Below are 12862 nucleotides of genomic sequence, written 5' to 3'. Positions count from 1 at the left end.
GGAGGTTCGGCAGCCATTATTCTTTTAGACGTCAGCGTGGCCTTCAACACAGTAGATCATGCCACACTTACCCATAGGAAATCAAATTGGGTATTGACAGACGTGCACTGAAATGTCTCTCCTTCTTTTTGAACAACAGAACATTCCAGGTGTTAGATCATTCCTGTTACTCCGACAGTCTTCCTTTGAGTTGTGGGATGCCTCAGGGGTCTTCCCTGAGTCCCACCATATGTAATCTTTATATGTACTCCCTATCTGAAATTGTGCTTTTCTATGTGTTGTCATTGGTTTCTTATGCCAATGACACCCAGCTGGTGATATCAATCTCCCTCACCCCAGCTCTAGTCACCCCAGTCTGGCCCGATGCCTTCAGGAAATAGCCAAATGGATGGCCATCTGTAAACTGAAACTCAACGGACACAGCGTCTTACTGGTTTTCATCTAAGTTTGTGCTATACCAATACAACATACATACCTACAGTGATTCCTTACTTTGTTGCTTGGTACACACCTTACACTCTTTACTAGTTGCATGCCAACATACTTACTGTGAATATGAGGCATGGCTGGTGCAAATGCTTCTGGTGTTTGTTTTTGGACTCTAGTTTACCACCAAGTAGCTGCCAGTAAACTGTAACACAAACTCTCAGCTGCTTTTGCTCAGATTGTAATGGGTGCAATGGCAAAAACTGATGCAAACTATATTTGTGTCTACTTTTTACAGCTGCATCAGCATCACAACGAAATGGCTTGGTCAGGAAACAAGCATCATCAAACTCCTCCAGTCTTGGATGTGTTTGAGTGTATTTAGAAGTTCAGACCCTCATTTTGAAGGTGCCATTTCAAACTGCATGGTCACACCGTCATGAAAGTTGGCATGTGCAGATTCTGGTTCCAGGTCATCATGTAGGCCCGAACAGTGCATTGCTGGGAACAGTATGCAACAGACAGGTGTCCTGTATCACTACATCATGAAGGACGGAAAGACCAGAATAGGGATCCGTGTCTTATTGCATAATATACTGCATAATAAGGCAATGCATCATGGATTTCTTGGAGGCCGAACAACATTGGTAATTAATAGATGGTTCTCAGGATCAATTCCCGTAGCTTTTTCGCCACAGATGGATAAACACCACTTGCAGTCCCACACATGCAAACATTGTATTGAGACCAAGAGCATAACAGTGAAATGGAGAGTTTACAGAAGACATTTGTCACCTTTTTTAGGATTGGCCTACAGACATATTTAGCTGTTTCATCACCCTCATGCTTTCCAAAAGAACTCATAATGAAAAGATATCCATATACACATGTAGGGGCTTTCAGTCGATGAACACCATCCACTGCTCTGTTCAAGTGTTATTCACATTTTCCATACAGCATGGAGCACTGGGTCATGCATTATTTATTATTATTTTTTTATGTTTGGTGGATTTGTTTTCTATATTGCCTATGTATGTCAAAAGAATAAATAAAAATGGCACACACACACACAGGTACATACATTAAAAAAAACCAAAAAACCTTTGCTATAGAGCTAGGAAACCTTATTTATTCTTTTTATACAAACTGAACGTTAAATACACAAACATTTGAAATTCTTCAGTTATAGTTATACCTTAAGTTTGTAATTTACACACCACCTTTACATTAATATAAATGTGTTAATTTTTTAGCTACAAACAAAAATTAAAGTACATAAACATTTTAATTTCAAAACGTACATCTTTAATTTATAGTTTACACAACACCTTCAACTATCATAACTCACACACCTCCAAACACAGTGTATTTAACTCGCTAGCCAACTGTACCTACTATAATTTGCGCCTTCTCCATGCATTGCTTATACCATTTTTTATTATCTCACTTATACCATGTAAAATATTAGTATTTGCAAGAACAGTTATGACATTGTAAATCAAATCTTTTGTGAGAATACAGTGCATGGTAAAGTGGCGAGTGGAGTATCATGGAGTAGAGTGGAGTGGAAGAGTAGAGTGGAGTGGCGTAGCATACAGTAGATAAATTGTTATATAGTGTAGTGGCATGTTGTATAGTACAGGGGCAAGGACCATGCTAGAGTAAACAGGCGTAGTGTAGAGCTGAGTAAATTGTTATAAATTGGAGTGGCGTCTTGTACAGTACAATGGAGTGGTGTGTCGTAGAGTGTTGGAAAATGTTGTAGAGTGGAGTAGAATGTTGTAGAGTGGATTTAAGAGTTGTATGGTGGAGTGACGTGGAGTAGAGTAGAGTGAGGTACAGTATAGCAGAGTGGAGTAGGATAGACTGTCGTACAGTTGAGTGGTATAGAGTAGTGTATAGTGGAGTGCTGTAGAGTGCAGTATTGGAGTACAGTGGAGTAGTGCTTGATAGAATAGAGTATAATAACTGGGGGGAGCAGTGTAGAGGGAGTTACATAGAGAGTTGTAGAGCAAAGTAAAGTGTTGTAAAGTGCTAGAGAGTAAAGTAGAGTGTTGTACAGTGGCCTGGAGAGAATTACATTGCTGGAGTATAGTATCATACAGTGGAGGGGCACAGACTGTTGTTGAATGGAGTATAGTATTGTTGAGCCGAGCATAGTGGAGTGGTGTAGAGTGGAGTGGTGTAGTGTGGAGTGGTGTAGATTTGAGTTATATACAGTGGAATAGCGTAGAGTACAGGGGCATAAAATGGAATAGCATACAATGGAGTGCTGTAGAGTGGAGTGGCATAGAGTAGAATGTGGTACAGTGGACTGGCGTACGCTGGAATATCGGAAAGTGGAGTGAAGCACAGAGGAGAGGCGAAAGTAGAGTGGCCTAGAGTGAAGTTGCATAGAGTGGAGTGGGGTAGAGTGAAGTGGCATACAGTGGAATAGCGTACTGTGGGGTAGAGTAGAGATGAGTGCCATACAGTGGAGTGGCATACAGTAGAATAGTGTAAACTGTAGTAGCATTCACTGAAATAGCATAGAGTGGAGTGGCGTACAGTGGAGTGGCATATACTGGAGTGCCATCGAGTGGAGTAGGGTAGATTGGAATAGCCTACAGTAGAGTGGTGTAGAGAGTGGACTGGCATAGAGTGTAGTGGCATAATGTGCAGTGTGGTTTAATGGAGTAGCATACAATGGAACAGCGCACTGTTTAGTGGTGTATAGTGGAGCTGCATAGAGTGGCGTGGCATAGAGTGGACTAGGGTAGAATTCAGTGGTGTAAAGTGTAGTTGCATACAGTGGAATAGCATATAGTGAAGCAGCGTACAGTGGAGTCAGGTTAAGTGGAATGGCGTACAGTGCCATGGGAATAGAGTAAAGTGAGGTATTGTGGTGTAGAGTGGAGTGTCGTACAGTAGAACAGCGTACAGTGGAGTGGTGTAAAGTGTAGTGTGGTAGGGTGTAAAGCATACAGAGGAGTAGCGTACAGTGCAGTGGCATAGAGCGGAGCAGCATAGAGTGGATTGAGGTACAGTGTAGTGGTATACAGTACAATAGCGTAGAGTGGAGTGTTGTAAAGTGGAGTATAGTGGTGTGCCTGATAGTGAAGTGTCATAGAGTGTAGTGGTGTAGAGTGAAATAGCATATAGTGGAGTGGGGTGCAGTGGAGCGGTGTAGAATGGAGTGGAATATCATACTGTGTAGTGGCAAGAGTGGAGTTGCAAACTGGAATAGCATAGAGTGGAACAGTGTAGAGTGGACTAGAACAGAGTGCAGTGGCGTTGACTGGAGTGGCATGAAGTGGAGTGGTGTATACTTGAGTAAGGTAGGGAAGAATGGTGCAGAGTGCAGTGGCGTACACTGGTGGGGCGTACAGTGGAATACTGTATATTAGAGTGGTGTACAGTGGAGTGGCGTAGGTTAAAGTGGCATAGAGTGGAATAGCATAGAGTGGAGTGCCTTTCAGTGAACTTATGTACAATGGAATAGTGTAGAATGGATTGGCCTACAGTGTAGTGGGATACAGTGCAGTTGCATAGACTAGAATGTTGTAAAGTTGAACGGCATTCAGTGGACTAGCTCGCAGTGGTGTACAGTACAGTGGCAGTCAGTTGAGTATGTTAGAGTGGAGTGGTGTACAGTGGAATGGTGTATTGTAGAGTGGCATACAGTAGAGTGGCATACAGTTAAGTGGCATACAGGGGAGTGTTCTAGTTTGGAGTGGGGTAGAGTGGAGTGGCATACAGTGAAACAGCATAGACTGGAGTGGTGTAAAGTGCAATGGCATAGAGCAAATACCATAGAGTGGTGTGGGGTACAGTGGAGTTGCGTACAGTGGAATAGAATAGAGTGGATTGGCATACAGTGTAGTGATGTACAGTGCATTAGCATAGACTAGAGTGTTGTAGAGTTGAGAAGCATACAGTGGAATAGCAGACAGTGTTGTGATGTACAGTCCGTTGGCTTACAGTGGAGTGTGTTAGATTGGAGGTGGGTACAGTTGAATAGCTTAGAGTGGAGTAGCGTACAGTGGAGTGGCATAGCGTGGAGTGGCGTATAGTACAGTGTAGTGGCATAAAGTGGAGTAGCGTACAGTGGAATGGTATACAGTGGAATAGTGTAGACTTGATTAGGGTACAGTGGAGAGGCGTAGAGTGGAGTGGCACTGAGTGGAATAGTGTAGAGTGGAGTGTGAACAGTGGAGTAGCATACAGTAGAGTGGCATTCAGTGGACTGAGGTCAGAGTAGTGGCATACAGTAGAGCAGCACAGAATGGAGTTGCACAGAGTGGAGTGGAATACAGTGTAGTGGTGTAGAGAGCAGTGTTGTAAAGTGGAATACCATAGAGTGGAGTGTTGTAGAATGGAGTGTTGTAGAGTGGAGTGGGGTAGACTATACTGGCCTACAGTGTAATAGTGTACTGTGGAATGCTGTAGAGCAGAGTGCTGTACCATGGAATGGCTAGAGTGTAGTGAGTGGAGTGGTGTAGAGTGGAGTGCAATACAGTGGAGTGGTGTAGAGTTGAATAAGGTTGAGTGTTACTGGCGAACAGTGTAGTGATGTAGAGTAGAGTGGAAGATAGTGGAATAGAGTGCTATGGTGTAGACTGGAGAGGCACAGAGTGGAGTGGTGTGGAGTGACACCGAGTGGGGTGGCATAGAATGGAGTGTCATACAGTGGAACAGAATAGGGTGTAGGGAAGAGTGGTTTGGCGCAGAGTTGAGTGGCATAGAATTGAATGAAGTACAGTGTAGTAGAATACAGTGGAATAGCATATATTAGAGTGGAGTATGGGGGAGTGGCGTACAGTTCAGTGACGTATACAGGAGTAGAGTAGAGTGGCATGGAGTGAAGTGGCACATAGTGGAGTGGCACAGAGTGGAATGGGGTAGAGTGGAGTGGTGTACAATGGAGCAGCATACAGTGGAATAGTATATATTAGAGTGGCATACAGTGGAGTGGCGTAAAGTGGCTTGGCACAGAGTGGTATAGCATAGAGTGGACTGTCATACAGCGGAGTTGCATTCAGTGGAATAGTGTAGAGTGTATTGGCATATAGTGTAGTAGCGTACAGTGTAGTGGCATACAGTGGAGTGTTGTAGTGTGGACCGGCATAGAGTGGAGTGAGGTACAGTGTAGTGGGGTACATTGGAATAGCGTGGAGTGGCATAGAGTGGAGGAGCATATAATGGAGGAGCATACAGTGGAAAAGCGTACAATGGAGTGGAGTAATGTGGAGTGACGTAGAGTAGAGAGGTGTGCAGTGGTGTGCCATACAATGGAGCATAAGAAAATAAGGGCCAGATGTAGCAATTTGCATGTCGCTATTCCGAATGTTGGATGGTGTCCCTGACACCATCTGCGACTCGCAGGGGGGTCGCAAAAGCCCACCTGATGAATAATCATGAGGTGGGTCGCGCCCCCCTTGCGAGTGGCGGCCCTCACAGGGATGGTGGCCTGCTGCATACAGCAGACCACCGTGTCTGTGACTGCGTTTTAATAAAGCATTTTTTTTTGTAATGCAGTCCGTTTTCCTTAAAGGAAAACGAGATGCATTACAAAAACAAAAACTGAAACGTTTTTGTTTCATTTTTTCAGAGCACTATGGACCACTGCCTGCTCTGAAAAAATGTTTGCAGTGCCATTCACAAAGGTTCCATGGGGACCCCTTCCCTTTTGCGAATGGGTTACCACCCATTTCGAAAGGGTGCAAACTGCGAATGGTTTGTGACCGCTTTTGCGGTCACAAAGCAATCCTGCATTGCACTGCGACTCGTAATTAGAAAGGGAACACCACCATCCTAATTGTGACTCACAAACCCGTTTTGCAATTTGGTAACAAGGTTACTGAATCGCAAAACGGGGCTTGTGCATTGCAAAGTGCTTTTTACACGTCGCAAACAGCGAAATTCGCTGTTTGCGACGTGCAAAAAGCTTTGTACATCTGGCCCTAAGTTACTTACCTGTAAATGTGGTTCTCCAGTATTGGTATCTTTCATAGAGTCACATGCTTGAATCATTCCCCGTCATCGAAGTGGGAGTGGCACGGTACATAGAAAGCAGCAATTTCAATTTTTGAACATTGAAGTTAATGGGCAAATACATTCACTTTCATAGCTTATCAGTGTTATTAGAAATGACCCAAAGTCCAGCCAATCAGGCGAGAGCACCCTTTAGAGTCCTGAGCACAGAGGCTCCACTATCTCAGATTTTCCAGCACAAGTGATGTATAAAAGGAAGAAAACATGAGGTGAGCCTCTATGGGGAGGAGGGTGGGTCGCATGCAAATCTATGAAAGATACCAATACTGGGGAACCACAGTTCCAGGAAGTAACTAATTTTCTTCTTCAGTATTAGGGTATCTTTTATAGATTGACATGCTTGAATCAGAATAATTAGCAGTAAATGTAAGATGTCTATATATATTATAGGCAGAGGCCGTGGCTCGAGAGGCAGAGGAAGATGAACCTTGCAGCGAAAACAAGAAGAAGAAAAAGAAGGGCCCATGCCAGGAAGAATGAACACAAGGGCACGAACACTCATACAAGAACTGTAGTCAGGAGACATCTGATGGCCGACGAGAATACCCTATTGGCTTTGGGACTATCTTTTTGTCCGACTAGATGTTTAGATTACGTACAGACTAGAATTGATCTTTTTCAGTTTGTGAGAAAGCTTAAACTGAAGAAATGGTTTCAAACTAAAGTAACAACACATTCAGTAACAGTGGATAAGTAATAAGTAGGTTATTGATCTCAGATATAGACATGCTACATACATTATCTATTTTGGATACCAATACACAGGCACATGATGACCCCATTATGAATTTGGAGGTCTTAGGCTTAGATGTAGATGCTACTTGTCCTAGCCCGTTTAAACCTAAATCTACTTTTCTACCAACTATACAAAGTGATGCCATATAGGTGTTTGGGAGGGATGTAATTGGTCAGTTAAAGAAAATGAGGTTCAGTGCATCCAGTAATAAGTATTACAATTTGTCACTTAATCGACGCATGGCATCAGACACACTATCTAAGGATTCGAATATTGTAATACGTGAATCAGACAAAGGTGGCAATGTAGTGGTTTTGGATAAGACTCACTATTTGCAAGAAGGAGCTAGACAATTTAATGTAGTGGAATGTTATGTCAAAGCCGATAAAGTTGACTTGAAGGGGTCTACTGTGACATATCATGATATGCTGACAAAATGGAGGGACATGGGTTTGCTTGAATGGGAGGAATATTATTTCCTCAAGTGTGACCATCCTAAGACACCAGTATTGTACTTATTACCCAAGCTCCATAAGGACAGTCTCAATCCCCCTGGCAGACCTATTATGTCTGCAATGGGTTCATTATTAGAAAATACATCTAGATATATTGATTACTTCCTACGACCATTCGTGGAATGTTTGCCCTCGTATGTCAAGGACACTACACCGTTTTTTTAATTGATGGATGGTTTACATTGGGAGGAGGATTTTCTGTTACTAACCATGGATGTTACTAGCTTGTACACATGCATTCAACATGATTTGGGTTTTAAGGCTGTTAAACATTATATGAGGGCCCGATCCATTTCATACTTGAGGCACACAGAGATGATCTGTGACATGGTTTGGTACTGTTTATCAAACAATTTCTTTCTGTTTGACAATGTAATATATAAACAACTACAAGGGACAGCAATGCAATGCTCCCAGCTATGCAAATTTGTTCATGGGCTGGTGGGAGGAGCAGGTATCCGTTGATGTAAAAGATTTTGAGGACAAAGTGATATTATGGTGTCGATATATCGATGACATCTTTGTTATATGGAGAAGGGATGAGAAGTCAGCTATGGAATTTGTAAGGTCATTGAATAGTAACACGCTTAAAGTCATAAAGGAAGCAATCCGACTGTTTAGTTACAGTGGGAAGCTGGAATCTTTTAGATGCTCTTTCCATCACACTATGGAACCCCCCAATGTCCTGTGGCGGAGAATCTACTGGTGGTGGCAAAGAGGGGGGTGGTGTTTGTGTCTGGCAATCATCCCATTCAGTGGGGAGTGAGGCAGTGTCCCGTATCTCTCCATCTTCCTGATCTTCTTCCGAGGAAGGTGGATCATTTTTGGGAGGTGGAGATGGAGGTGGCAATGGCACTGCAGGTCCTTGAAACTCTGAGGATCGGTCCCTGGAAGGACTTAACGGTAGTTGCGGATGCTGAAATGAAGTGGTTGGTCCTTGTGGTGGGAATCTACTGTAATATTCTTGCATCGTATGCTGCAAATGTTGGCTCACACTGATGTTCTTGGGTGCATGTTTGCTGTTGATAATGAAACGATTGCTGAATATATGATCCTTCCCACTCTTCTTCCTCCTCTTCCTGGCATTTAATTTGTAGGTCTGAAGGACTATGTGCCACCAGAAACAGACCATCTGCAGAGTACTCATCTCCATATTCCTCTTCATCCTCGTTAAGGAGATGTTTTGTCGGTACAGGTGACACCTTACTAGGTGAGGTATGTGAAGGTAGCAATGCCTCTTGAGAGGACTTATGCTTTATTGTTATTACTCTTAAGGGCAGAAAGGAAGATCTTCCTGAATCCGTTGTCGTCGACGGTGCATCTGCGGTCAAGAAATGGGCCGTCGATGAAGTTGTCTTCGACTGTCTCATCGACGGTGTGATCGTCAATGGTGCCCTCGTCGTCAGAGCCATTGTCGATGGTGTGGTCATTTTTTAAGTTGCCGTTGACACAGCTGTCATCGACGGAGCTGGAGTCGTATGAGCTGATGTTGACGGGGTTGTCGTTGACGGTATGTGCGTCGACGATGTAGTAGATTTTGATTTCTTACCCGTCGACGATGTTGATTTCTTCGACATCTTTATACCCTGGGTCGATGGTAAAGAAGTCCATATTTAATGCTCACCGATGCTATTGTCTTTGATAACAACGGCGACCACGTTATTTTCATCGGCGACGATGGAGCTGTGAACATTGCCGTCGCTGTGGTAGCAGATGGTACAAAACCTGTCGTCGATGAGGCCTCGTTGGCAAAACAGAATTTTTTTATGTCGATGGTGGCAAAGAGCTAGATGGTTTCTTAATTTTTATTGAAGTGGCAGCTGGAGTGGAAGGTTCAGAATTAACTTTCTCACCATGTTTCTTTAAAGTAGACGGATCTCCCTGCGTTTTTTCCTTCTGAGAGTGCACTTTCTTGGCTGCCTTACTCCTTGTTGGAGAAAAACTCTCCACAGATCTTTTCCTCTTTTTTGATGCCACAGAGGTGGCGCTGTCATCATCCTCAAAGAGAGTTTCTCTGGATTTAAGTTTTTGAAGTCAAAGCAGGAGCCTGGCCACTCTGTCTCTAAAAGTTTTATGAGGGAAGGTTCTACAAATGTTACAATCTTTCACCTTGTGTTCTGGGTGAAGACAGTAAATGCAATCCTTGTGAGGATCCTCACAGTGAAGCCTTAGCTTCCCACAGGTGTTGCAGGGTCGAAACAGACCTTTCTTGGCTGTAGACATGTTGTAGAAGTCACAGCTGTCAAAGTAGAAAACAATATTCAAAAGATTTCCTGTCAGGAAAAGGTAAACTGAGCATAGCTCAGGGAGACTCCCTTCACATGACGTGTGGTAGAAAATCTGAGAGACTGGAGTCTCTGTGCTGAGGGTTCTAAAGGGTGCTCTTGCATGATTGGCTGGACTTTGGGTCATTTCTAATAACACTGATAGCTATGAAAGTGAACGTATTTTCCCATTAACTTCAATGTTAAAAAATGTAATTACTGCTTTCTATGTACTGTGGGACTCCCACTTGGATGATGGGAAATGATTCAAGCATGTTAATCTATCAAAGATACCCTAATACTGGAGAATAGTATAGACCAGGGGTCTTCAAACTGGGGGCGGCCACCCTAGGGGGTCTGCAAGTGATCCCAGGGAAGGCACTAGGCTCTGGCCAAAAGAAGAATTATGCAGATAACTGTAGAGTGGTGTAGAGTGGAGTGTTCTAGACTGGAGTGGCATGCATTGGAACAGCGTATGATGTAGTAGCATACAGTGCAATCATGTAGAGTGAAGTGGCATACAGTGGAGTAGTGTACAGTGGAGTGGTGCAGAGTGGAATAACATTGGATATCGCTGGCATACAGTGTAGTGACAGAGTGGAGTGGCATACAGTGGAATAGCATAGCATAGAGTGGTGTAGAGTGTCAGACAGTGGAGTAGTATACATTGGAGTTGCATACAGTGGAATAGCGTGGAGTGGAGTAGAGTAGAGTGGCATAGAGTGGACTAGGGCAGAGTGGAGTGGAATGCAGTGGCACATAGGAGAATACTGTGTATTAGAGTGGTGTACAGTGGAGTGGCAAAGAGTGAAGAGATACAGAGTTGAATAACATAGAGTAGAGCGCCGTACAGTGGACTTTCATACAGTGGAACAGAGTGGATTGGTGAACAGCATAGTCGTGTACAGTAGAGTGCTGTGGACTTGAGTGTTGTAGACTTGAGCACAGAGTAGAATAGCATATAGTGTGGAAGTGTACAGTGCTGTAGTGAACAGTGGATTGTGTTAGAGTGAAGTGGGGTACAGTGGAATAGAGTTAAGTGCAGTTCCATACCGAAGAGTGTTCTACAGTGAACAGCTGTAGAGTGGAGGGAGGTACAGTGTAGTGGCAAAGAAGTACAATCGCGTAGAGTGGAGTTGCGTACATTGGAGTGGCATACACTGGAGTGAAATACAGTGGAATAGTGTACATTGGAGTGGGGTAGAGTGGAGTGGCATAGAGGGGAGTGGCATAGAGTGGAATAGCATAGAATGATGTGGTGTACAGTGGAACAGCATACAGTAGAGTAGCAGACTGTAGTGAGATACAGTGTAGCGGCATACTGTGGAACATCGTAGAGTGGAGAGGGAAGGAGTGGCATAGAGTGGAATAGCAAAGAATAGAGTGACGTATGGCATACAGTGGAATAGTGTAGAGTGGATTGGCATGCAGTGTGTACAGTGTAGTGGCGTACAGTGGAGTGTGTTAGAGTGGAGTAGCGTACAAGGGAATAGTTTGAAGTGAAGTGGCGCACAGTGGAGTGCCATAGAGTGGAGTTGCATACAATGGAGTGTTCTAGAGTGGACTGGCACATAGCGAAATAAGGAAAAGCCTACAGTTTAGTGGTCTAGAGTGGAGTGGCATAGAGTGGAGTGGGGTAGAGTGGTGTACAATGGGTTAGCATAGAGTGGGGTGATGTAGATTGGAGTGGCATATAGTCTAGTGGCATACAGTTGAGTATGGTAATTGAAACAGACTTAGGGGCATATTTACAAGAAATTGGTTCATCAGCTCTGATGTGTCACTTTTCTTGCGTCACCCTGCACCCCCTACCATCTCCAGGGTAGCGCTGTATTTACTATACAGCACACCACGTCGCACATTAGCACAATAGTGTCATAATTTATGGCGCTATTGTGGCACTTTGCGGGATTAGTGCCATAAATAATGGTGCTAGTCCAGCAAAGCACAGGTAGGCTCATAGGTCATTATGGGAGCATCACTTTAATGCCTGCCCTAAGCAGGCATTAAAAATGATGGCTAAAATGGCGGAGTGAAATCTTGTAAATTTCACTGCGCCATTTTTTGGGCCTCCCTGCGTGGCAACGTCCCCCTTGCATACATTATACCTGGTGCAGGTATAATGTGGCCCAAGGGGTTACAAAGTGGCGCAGTGCATGCATTGCGCCACTTCGTAAATCTGGCGCATGTTGGTGGCCTCCTTAATGCTTCCTTAGCGTAAAATAAATTATGCTTGGGCGGCCCAAGATGCTTGTAAATATGCCCCTCAGTGTGAAAGTGTGTTAACAGATGCAGATGTGATGTGGCAGGAAAATCGATTATTTGGTGTAAATGGTAATTTTTGACAGTATGTGTGAATAATGTAAGCACTGTTAAAGTTTTCGTTTTTAAAAAACATGTAGAGTCTGATTTAGATTTCTGCAGACAACAGTGACGGATAGCCCATCTACCAAAATATAAATACCATAAGATATAATGGTGTTTTTATTTTGGCACACAGGATATCCGTCACCGTTGTGACTGAGTAACCCATTCACCGTTATCTAAATCAGGCCCTAAGTTATATGTTGTACCACAGTGTACAGAGGTAAGTGTGCAGTATACCGCAATATATGCACATGATACAGCAGCATGTGATTTGCTGATTGCTATGTTTATGAACCTAAAAGGCATCCATGTTGTTTTCAGCACATTTTGACTAAATTCTGTGTTTCGCTGCTTTTTGGGTTAGGGTCTTAGATCCAGGTAAGTAGTAGGTTATTGTTGTTCCCTACCTATTACCACTTTGTTATTGTTAATAGGTAAAGGTATTTATAATTTTCTATAATTTTAGTGAGAACTGCACATTTTAAATATTACTCCTGTGTATTTTTAATATTTTAACATAT

The sequence above is a fragment of the Pleurodeles waltl genome, chromosome 3_1, assembly GCF_031143425.1.
Source record: "Pleurodeles waltl isolate 20211129_DDA chromosome 3_1, aPleWal1.hap1.20221129, whole genome shotgun sequence".
In the NCBI taxonomy this organism is placed as follows: Eukaryota; Metazoa; Chordata; class Amphibia; order Caudata; family Salamandridae; genus Pleurodeles; species Pleurodeles waltl.
The sequence above is the reverse complement of the archived record's forward strand: the minus strand, read 5'-3'. Positions refer to the sequence as shown.